The following is an 11,021-nucleotide window of genomic DNA, read 5'->3' as shown; positions in this document are numbered from 1 at the left end:
GATACATTCCAATGACTTTTTTTCTGGTAAAAAGTTACCACATGTGCTACATAAGTTATCATGCCTGTGGTGCATAAGTTATCATGTTATTTACATAGAAATTACCCAGACATAAAAAGGTTCCTCCAACCTTCTCTTCACAGAAATTTAATTTACACATATTGGGGAATATGAAAATCAAGAAATAATTGAATTTGTAAGACATTATGTTGGACATAATTAAACACGAGGGTATGTGACTAGGGTAGTGGATAACTAACATGCACAATAATGGATAAAACCATAATTCAGTTGGTATGCTTGTGAGAAGCATTTGTACTTCGGTACAAAATCCTATAGATTGTGGCTGGTGAAAATGAGGAACTAGATTACATCTTAATGTATTCATAGGGATCTTGTTCATGACACTAGAATGGATATGGCGTAACATATTGATTTATTGAAATACAGAGTTAGAATTGGAGCTGCTGCTCCTGGAAGGGTGCCTTGCCCTGGCTGACCCAGCGCCCTTGAGAAGGCAATACGGGAGTTCGGTGACAAACCATGCAACATTGTAATCGTGCCAGAACTGGGTACAAGCTTCGACAAGCTCGAGGAGGCCTATGATTTTTATTTGCAGGGTAAAGCAGGGGTGGAAACACACTAGATCATGCAGATGTGTGTACCCTGCATTAATAAGATTGCTTCGATCAAAGGACCATGATTGGTACATAGCTGAGCATCGAGAACATCACAACCATTCACTGTCTCCAACATATGGGCAGACAATACACCGGCCTTCCCACAAGCACATTGATACATACAATGGAGATTTGGTGGAGCAGCTGCGTCAGAACAATGTCAATCTAGCCAAAGTGCATAGCATAATAGGAAGCTTTTTTGGTTCAATGGAAAAGGTGCCATTCACGAAAAGAGCTTTGAAAATTTTGTGTGAAAAAATCAGCAGAGAGCAAGCAGAGAATGATGTGAGGAAAACTATGGAGGTTTTTGCAGATCTGGGTTCAAGGGACCCACACTTCACTTATCGTGTGCAGGCAGACAAGGATGGTCGGATAACAACTCTGATGTGGGCAAATGGGAGCATTAGATTGCAGTACACCTTCTTTGGAGACGTTTTTACCTTCGATACAACATACAGAACAAATCTGTACAACATGCCGTTTGGTCTGTTTGTAGGAGTGAATAATCATTTCCAGAGCATCATCTTGGCTGGGGTTTTGGTCCGTGATGAAAAAGTGGAGACTTTTGAGTGGGTTTCCACATAATGCGTTAGGATGATGGCTGGAAGTGCACCAAAGACAATTCTAACATGTCAGAACACATATTTTAGAAAATGTCTGTGTGACAACTGTGTAAAAATGATGTTGTTTTGGCTAATATCATATTTGGTGTTGTGCAGATCAAAACCGTGCGATGGAGGTCGCCATAAAAAATGTGATGCCTCAAACAGCACACTGATGGTGTAAGTGGCACGTGCTGAAAAAGGCGAAGGAATCACTCGGTTCATTGTACACCAAGAAGAGCGAGTTCAGGGCACAGTTCCACAAGGTAGTAAATCACATGCTTGCGATCGATGAATTCGAGGAAGCATGGAAGATACTGGTTGAGAAATGTAATTTAAAGACGCATGACTACATCACTCAACTGTATGAAATAAGACACAAGTGGGCGAAGCCATATTTCAAAGGTGTTTTCTGTGCTAAGATGACAAACACCCAATGCAGTGAAAGTGCAAACCACATGCTGAAGAGCTATGTCCCACCTGGTTGTCTGATGCATATGTTTGTCAAAAAATACATGAGACTACAGTTTGACAGGGAAGCTGAGGAGAACTACGAGGAGAAGCGGACACGAATAGTAAGTCAACGTTTGGTAATTGCCACTAGTTTTGTAGTGCTGACCTCTATGTTTCAGGGTAGAACACTATACAAAGCAAACTTAGCTATTGAAAGACATGCTGGTAAGATATAGACACGTGCTATGTTCGAGCAGTTTGGACATATACTCTATGAGTGCGGTGCATACCAAGTTGAGGAGCTTGAGAAAGGGAAACTGTATCTTGTGATTCATACAGAGGCTGCAAGGAGAGAAAAGTGGTGTAGGGTGTCATATAAGGTAAATGTTCTTGAAGGAGGTGAGGAATTCGATTGCGAGTGTGGGCAATTTGCACACATGGGACTCCTTTGTAGCCATGTTTTGAAGGTATTGTTAGTACACAAATCAAGCATGCGTTGCCAGATACATATATATTCTGTGAAGTATGTGGTAAACTAACTAACCAAATTGAACTGGTGATGGATTTCATTCGTATTACAGAGACACCACCGAAACACATTGTGAAGCGATGGACGAGGGATGCGTGTGATGTGCTGCCAGCCCATCTGACTCAATACCAGAGAGATCATGCACACAAAAATACAACCACCAACAGCAGCTGCTGTGAGTGGGGGTGCAGGCATCGAGGCAGTGAATGATGATGCTACTTCTGGAAATGAGACTGGGAACAGACACACTAGTTTATTGGCGCCGAAGAAATGGAAAGAAATGGGGCGCCCAACAACCAGCCGGGAGAAGGCACCGTACGAGGGACTCAGCAAGCGGACAATGTTCTGCAGCATATGTCGGCAGCAGGGGCACAAGAGGACTACATGCCTGGACCGGGGAGATGCCCTGAAGCCTGTTTGTAAACCAGCAAGGTGCAAGAATTGTGGGATTGAAGGTCATAGACGAAACAACTGCCAGAAATTGGGTGATTTACGGATGATTGGCTTGTGAGGAGGTGCAGCAGACTATGTACTTAAGACAATAATTCTGTAGAGCTTAATGTGTGCAACTGTAGTTCCATGCTATAGAATTATAGGCACCACCATTTCTGAGCACTATGGTGGTGTATATGCTTCTGAATTTTTGGGCAATAAGTTGGAGTTCATAATTGGAAAACATAATAAAAATTTACTAAGGTGAAGCATACTGAATTTTGAAGCACTACGGTAGTGTCTACATTTCTGAATTTTTAGGCAATAAGTTGGAGTCCATAATTGGAAAATATAATAAAAATGTACTGAGGTGAAGCATACTGAATTTTGAAGCACTACAGTAGTGTCTACATTTCTGAATTTTTGGGCAATTTGTTGATGTCCAAAATTTGAAAATTTTATAATTAAAGTTCTGATTTTCTGAATTTGTAAGCAATATGGTGGTGCATACTGAATTTCTTAGCACGATGGTGGTGCCTATAATTCTATAGCATGGTGCACAGGCAGAGTCCTCTCTCAGAGTCTGACCATTTTTTTTGAAATGGGAGTCTGACCATTAGAAACACACTGTTCTTGCTGGATTGCAAAATCAGATCCATCTCAGAAGCTGGATGGAGTATCCGCAGAGGTTAGTCTCTTATGGATCTAAATGGATCTAATCTCGGTTTAACAAGCGTTGGAAGGAACTTCTTGCTTAAATCTGTAGAATAGGTGCAGGTATCTGATGCATCTGAAAAGTTCACTCAACCAGCCTGACGGAGGAGAACTAGCTGCTAGTTCATCAAGGAGTGTCTGCAGTGGTTGGGCAGGTAAGACTGCGGGAGACGTAGGTTGCTAAGAATCCATAACCTGGTTTTACTACCAAATTGGTTGTGCTGATGACTTGCCTTCAGCGGACGGCGCGTGCAAACGAGGAACTGCAAGCGGAGAAGATAGGGGATGGATGTATATCGCGAGGAAGAAGACGGGTAGACTGGTGGTGGGCGCTGGTCCGCAATAAATGGTTATCAGACGGCGTCGGCTCAGGATCCGCGCTATACCGGCCTAGTTCGCTGGTGCACGTCTGAGCCAAAGCCCACTTAGCTGACGGCGTATCAAGCCCGTTACAAGAGGCATGGGCCCTCATAACTGTTCACCTGGTGATATACGGGAATAATACCTGGGCTTATACCGGATGGATTGGGGATCACGAGGATTGTGGGCGGGTAGGATACCAAGAGCGCCTGTGCTCGGGCACAGAAGATCACTTTCGGTATCTTCGCGATATTAATATATTCTCTTTTTAAAAAAAATAAGGTGTGCATGTGTTCATAGTGTATGTGCGTATATATGAGTGATCACGTTTGTACTGTGTTAAAAAAAACTCTCATTACAGTATAAAAAACATAAAAAGAAAGGACTGTGCTCTGGTCGTTAGCGGCAGATCCGGACGATATCTCCTCTCCCCTAATCACGCATGCACATTGCATGCAAACTTCCCTCGCGTGCACGCACATGTGGACTCTTTGTGTTGGACATAGTTGCATGCAGAAAAAACAAAAAAACTGATGTCACCAAAGATTTCATCTAAAAATAGAATTCAAAATATTTTGTAGCTCAAACCGTCGCTTCGATTGAAAACTGTTTTCATATAAAAGATTCGTAGCGACGAGATCTACGAAACTAGATCCCATGTTGATACATTCCAATGACTTTTTTTCTGGTAAAAAGTTACCACATGTGCTACATAAGTTATCATGCCTGTGGTGCATAAGTTATCATGTTATTTACATAGAAATTACCCAGACATAAAAAGGTTCCTCCAACCTTCTCTTCACAAGCACATGCGTGCATGCATTAGAGAGAATTTTTTTAAGTCATCCTAGTCCTCCCTGTTCGAAACTTTAATATCTTTTACAACTCAAAACCGTTGGTCTGATAGAAAAGTCGTTTTCAAATATAAAATCCATTACGACGAGACTTTCGAAACTAGATCTCATGTTGATATGTTCTGACGACTTTTCTTCATGCAAATAGTTACAATTGGGCTAAGTAAGTTATCAGGCCTGACGAGTGTCTATTATCATGTTATTTACACATGAGTTACCGTGATACATTTTCAACAACATGAGTAGTTATCGGGGAGGGGGGAATTGTTTTCAAACAACTTCCTCCCCTCCAACCACCCCTGAATCAAACTTACCGTAGTATTTATATGTAAGTTAACACCCCCCCCCCTCCTGGGTAAAGTTATCATGGCGTTTGCGCTTGAGTTGTCAGAGTTGTGGTGTGTAAATTGTCATGCTATTTATGCTGAAGCTATCGGGGATGTCTTCAACAACTTTTTCTCCCGGTTCAAAGTTATCACGGTGTTTGTGCGTGAGTTATCAGGTCCGTGCTGTGTAAATAATCATGCTATTTATGCAGAAGCTATCGGGGGTGTCTTCAACAATTTTTTCTCTTGGGTCAAAGTTATCACGGTGTTTGTGCATGAGTTATCATGTCTGTGATGTGTAAATTATCATATTATTTTCGCATAAGCTACTAAGAGTGTATTATACCACATGCAGCCAGATAACTACGAAAATGAACCATGTTGATAACTATAGTACATTTGGCCCGATAACTGCATAGTAACCATATTGGTAACTATAGTACATCTAGCCCGATAGCTACAAATAACCATGTTGGTAACTATAATACATCTAGCCCAATAACTACAAAATAACCATGTTGGTAACTATAGTACATCTAGCCCGATAACTTCAAGAAGCTACCGCCGTCTCGTCTTCATGAGCTGGACACAAACCCTAGCAAAACTTAAAGCATCAAAAAACAGAGCCCTCTCGCCGGCAAGCGCCGGGATCCACTGCGCACCCATGGCAATAACGCCACCGGTGACGTGGTAGATCGACGGCGCTGCCGACGGGAGGTAGAAATCCTAGCCGCCTTTTCGTTCGTTGAAGTGAGACCCGTAGGATCGCATGACATTCTATGTTATTTGCATAGGAGTTGCAGAGATATGTTTCTAACTTTTTTTTCAGGATCGAAGCTATCATGATGTTTGTACGTAAACTATCAGGTCTGCGATTTATAAAATATCGTATTATTTTCGTAGCAGTTAATAGTGTATGTTGTAAACAACTTTTCTTTCCGGATCAAAGTTACCGTAGTATTTCCACATAAATTAATGGGACCGCAGTGCGTAAAAATAGTGTATGATGCACCAAAGAAATCTATGAGAAAAACAACCCTAGAAGTATCCATGTATATACAATCAAGAAAAAAAACTTTTGCATACGATGTTTTATGTATGACGTGCATATGATTGTATAAATTATTTACATAAGGATTTCATCTAACAGTGATTAGTTAGTATGGCACATGCATCAAATGCAAAAGATATTGGATATGCGCTGGTAGTTGAAGACAACGAGTTCAAAATAGTTGATCGCTTCATATTAGACAACAAAAACGTTTGGTTGAGATGGTTCTCCTGATCAGCTCACTGTTGGAAGAGCAAAGCTCGATTCCTGCTTAATGACCCTCTCTTTTTGGATTTACAAAGCGCTCTGGGCCCACCATACCAAAGTTGGAAACTGAACGCACAATTAACTCCCACCTTCTCTCGTTGAACGCGAGTCTCGCGCGGCAGTGATGCCTCAAACGAGGACGTTTCCTTTCAAATCGCTAACCGCCCGTCCTAGCCGCTGGATCGCGATCGCGCGACTAAAAAGTCGTTTGGATCTGTTGCAAACGTCCAGTCGGACGGATTTTAGCTTTCTCGAAAAAGAAATACTTCCTTCGTTCCTTTATATAAAGTCACAAACTCATGTTACAGATACCAAAATAAATTTAATAATTACTTGCAAGCCAATTTTTCTTTTTTAAACCGGGTGCATTAACACATCCTGAGCATGGTGTTATCTGTCTAGCCGCAATCATGTGTGTACTTATGCTAGTCTTCAACGGTGACACGCGATCGAGGAACACTATGTACCAACTAATCATATGTTTTAGTATCATGCATATGAGACCGTATCAAGCACGCAACAATGCACATTTATGTAAATACAATACACTAGAGAGAGAGGTAAAGAGTACGCACACAATTACTATGGAGCTCAAACTGGTCCAAAGAGATCAAGACACTAGGCATACAAGCACTAACATAATTGAAAAGATCGATATGGTCTACTAGAGGGGGTAAATAGGCGACTAACAATTTTTAACTTCTTTTGCAAATTATGGCTTGACAAGAAAATATGTTGTCTAGATATGCAACTAGATGAACAACCTATATGACAAGCACAAGGTACAAAACCGATATAAGCTTGCACAAAGTAAAGGTAAGAAATAATCGCAAATGGAGACGATAAAGACGAGGATGTGTTATCAAAGTTCCCTTCTTTTGGGGAAGGTACGTCTTCGTTGGAGCGGTGTGAAGGCACAATGCTCCCAAAAAGTCGCTAAGGCCACCGTATTCTCCTCACGCCCTCGCACAAATGCAAGATGTCGTGAATCCACTAGTGGTGTCCTTGAAGGTGGCAACCAAACCTTTACAAACAATGTTGGGACTCTTTCCACAACTTAATTGGAGAGTCCCAGCACCACCATGAAACTTCATCATAATGGAATGTGGCTTCAAGGTGACCTCTTCCATATAGGATGCCCAAACACCCAGGAATAACAAGATCTGCAGAAGATTAGTGGGAAAAATCAAATTTTTATTGGTGGAAGTGTAGGTCAAGGCCTTCTCCTCCAAGCCCTAGAGAATCAATAAGTTTTGATGGCTAGGGAGGGAGACCGGACGAGTTTGAGCTTTAGGGCAACAATGAAGCAACGTGAATAAGAGGTAGGTCTTCTTGGGAAAAACACCTCCTTTATTTAGTGGAGCTCAAATCCAACTGTCATGTCCACGAGTATTGAACCAATACAAGAACGGTAATTTCACCGAAGCAGTACTACCGCCTATGACCAGCAGTACTACTGCTAATTGTCAAAGTATAGCCGAACAAAAAGCGGTCGAACGAGCGGTGCCAGCGCGGAAGTACCCATGAGCGGTACTACCATTGCACTACCGTGGAACTATTGCAAATTTGCTCAAGGATAACAAAAGAATTTGCCCAAGCGGAAGTGTCCGCGGTACCCTCTAGCAGAAGTAGAAGTAATACATTTTTGGAATTCCTGAAGTAATTTTTGAATTTGCAAACATTTTCCAATCGGAAGTTAATTCGTATTTATGAACGTTTTTTGAATTCATGGACATTTTTCAAAATCATGAACAATTTTTTAAATTCTCAAACATTTTCTAAAGTCCAAAACATTGTTCGCACTCATATATATATTTTCAAATTTTGAATATATTTGGACATCACAAAGCTTTATGAATTTGAAAACATTTTTCGAAATCGTTAACTTTTTTTGTATTCGTGAACATATTCCAGTATTCCGAAGTTATTTGTTAATTCTCGAACATTTTCTGAAGGTGTAGACATTGTTTGGATTTGATATTTCTAAGTTTTTGAATTTTTTGGAATTGAAGAAGAACTTTTTCAATTTGCGAACATTTTTCAAAATTGCAAACATGTTTTGAATTATTTTTGTATTCATGAACATTTTGTAATTCCTGAACATTTTCCAAAATCACGACAATTATTTTAATTCTCGAACATTCTCTGAAATCATGAACATTGTTTGTATTCATGTTTTCGGGGAAAAAATAAATTCACAAAGAACCATTTGTATTTATGACATTTCAGAAACGTGAACATATTTTGTGTTCCTTAATATATTACAAAATCACGAACACATTTTTTTTTTAAAAATAAAATATTTTCTGTAGTCGCGACCATTGATTAATTCACGATTTTTTTTGAACATTCTTGGAATGCAGAAATAATTTTTTGAATTGATGAACATTTCTGAAAATCAGAAATATATTTTGTATTCATAATTTTTTTTGAATTCATAATATTTTTCAAAATCACAAACATTTGTTTGTAAGTTATCAAACATTTTCTGAAGTCTTGAACATTATTTGAATTCATGATTACATTTCCGAACATTTTTGAAACCATGAACATTTTTTAATTCACGAATAATTTTCGAGATCGCGAACATTTTTTCAATTTGTGGATTTTCTTTGAGTGTTTGCAGTTGTTTTAGCTCGTGGATATATTTTCTATTGAGGAACATTTTTTATTCATTATCAGTTTTTTGTTCATGAAGAGTTCACAAAATCATGAACAATTTTTTAATTCTCAAACATTTTTTGAATCCGCAATCATCGTTCTAATTTCAGATTATTTTTTTGAATTTTTGAACATATTTGTTATTCATGAAGATCCTTTTGAACTTCTGAATATTTTCCTAAAGCGTGATCATTTTTTGTGTTCGCGAACATTTATCAAAATTACGAACACTTTTTTCATTGTCGAACATTTTCTGAAGTTGTGAACATTCCTTGAATTCATGATTTCTTTTTTAAATTACCGGAGGACTTTTTGAACTCGCCAATATTTTTTAACTAGCAATCATATTTTGGATTGGCAAACTTTTTTGTATTCGTGAACATTTTCAAAATCCCAAACACTGTTTTAGAATGCTCAAATATTTTCTCAAGCCTTAAAAATTGTTTGAATTATCATCTTTGAAAACAATTAATATTTTTGGATTTCCCGAATTATTTTTAAAGAACATTTCTCAAAATAGCCAGTTATTTTCATATTTATAAACGTTTTTTGAATTCATGAACATTTGTCAAAATGACGAACAATTTTTTTAATTCTCGAACATTTTATAATATCCAAAACATTGTTTGTATTCATGATTTTTTAAAATTTTTGAATATATTTGGAATTCACGAAGACTTTATGGATTTGCGGACATTTTTCAGAACCGTGAATTTTTTTTTGTATTCGTGAACATTTTCCAATATTACGAATTTTTTAATTGCCAAACATTTTGTGAAGCCATGAATATTGTTTGAATTATTTTTTTGAGTTTTTTTTACCATTTTTGGAATTGATGAAGAATATTTGAATTCGCAAACATGTTTTGATTTTGTGAATTATTTTTGCATTTGTGAACATTTTTTAATTCCTAAACAATTCCTAAAATCACGAAAAATAATGATTCTCGAACATGTTCTGAAGTCGAACATTGTTTGTATTCATGTCTTCAAATAAATTGAATCCACAAAGAACTTTTTGTATTTGCGACATTTTTGGAAAACATAAACATATTTTGTATTCCTGAATATTTTGCAAAATCGGAAACACAATTTTTTAATTTTCAAACATTTTCTGAAGTCGGGACCATTGTTTGAATTCATGATTTTTTTTGAACATTTTTGGAATCCAGAAACAACTTTTTGAAATTTGATCATTTTTCAAATTCAGAAATATATTTTGCATTCTCGAAATTTTTGAATTTATGAACATTTTTTAAAGTTACTGAACATTTTCTGAAGTCACGAACATTATTAGAATTCATGATTCCATGTCTAAACATTTTCTGATTTCTCGAAGAACTTTTAAATTTGTGAACATTTATGAAAATCTAATCATATTTTAAATTCGTTAACGTTTTTTGAATTCATGAATGTTTTTTCAATTCTCGAACATTTTCTAAATCTTCTGAACGCGAGATTTCTGAGTTCGTGAATATTTTCAATTCATGATTTTTTTAATATGCGCTCATTTTTCAAATTCATGAAGTCCTTTTAAATTTGGAAACATTATTCAAATTCATGAACACGTTTTGAATTGCCGAGCATTTTTTATATGAGTGGACGTTTTTTGAATTTATCAATATTTTTCGAAATCATGAACAAATTTTCCAACATTCAATCATTTTTTTCTGAAATTGCAAATATTTTTGAATGCACGAACATATTTTGGATTGAGAACATTTCTCAAAGTCGCGAAGATCTTCTAGAAATCGCCAACATTTTCTACATCCGCGAATAGTTTGCGAATTCACAATAAAAATCTAAAATTCATAGATTCTTGAATGTCCGCGAACATTTTGGGTCAGACCAAGAACGGAAGAACCCGTCGCAAGAGCGCTGACCTGCGCGTTTGCTCCCCTTTGCGAGTTCGTCACTCTGTTCCATAAAATATCTAGATATCTCATAGACTCATACCATACTATGTGCCTCGCAAAGAATACCAGCGACACCATAAAACCTGTAGCAAGCTAAACAATGTCGCTCTCGCTCAAAGTCGTCTCCCTCTCGTAACATGAAGGCGACAAGGGAGCGTTTCCTTAGCGACTAATCAA

At 37.9% G+C, this 11,021-nt stretch overlaps 1 long non-coding RNA gene across 2 annotated transcripts; it reads left to right on the top strand.

Moving 5' to 3' along the window:
- The first annotated feature begins 3,212 nt into the window (after positions 1-3,212).
- LOC123060346 (uncharacterized) lies at positions 3,213-4,021 on the top strand. Of its 2 annotated transcripts, none has more exons than XR_006427906.1 (3): positions 3,213-3,384; positions 3,474-3,565; positions 3,650-4,021. It is a non-coding gene; the product is annotated as an uncharacterized lncRNA (long non-coding RNA). The 2 variants fall into 2 exon arrangements; XR_006427907.1 differs by having other exon boundaries at positions 3,468-3,565.
- Positions 4,022-11,021: the final 7,000 nt, after the last annotated feature.

The sequence above is a fragment of the Triticum aestivum genome, chromosome 3A (assembly GCF_018294505.1).
Source record: "Triticum aestivum cultivar Chinese Spring chromosome 3A, IWGSC CS RefSeq v2.1, whole genome shotgun sequence".
NCBI classification, from domain to species: domain Eukaryota; kingdom Viridiplantae; phylum Streptophyta; class Magnoliopsida; order Poales; family Poaceae; genus Triticum; species Triticum aestivum.
Note: the sequence above shows the minus strand (reverse complement) of the source record. Positions and strands in the feature narration are given on the sequence as shown.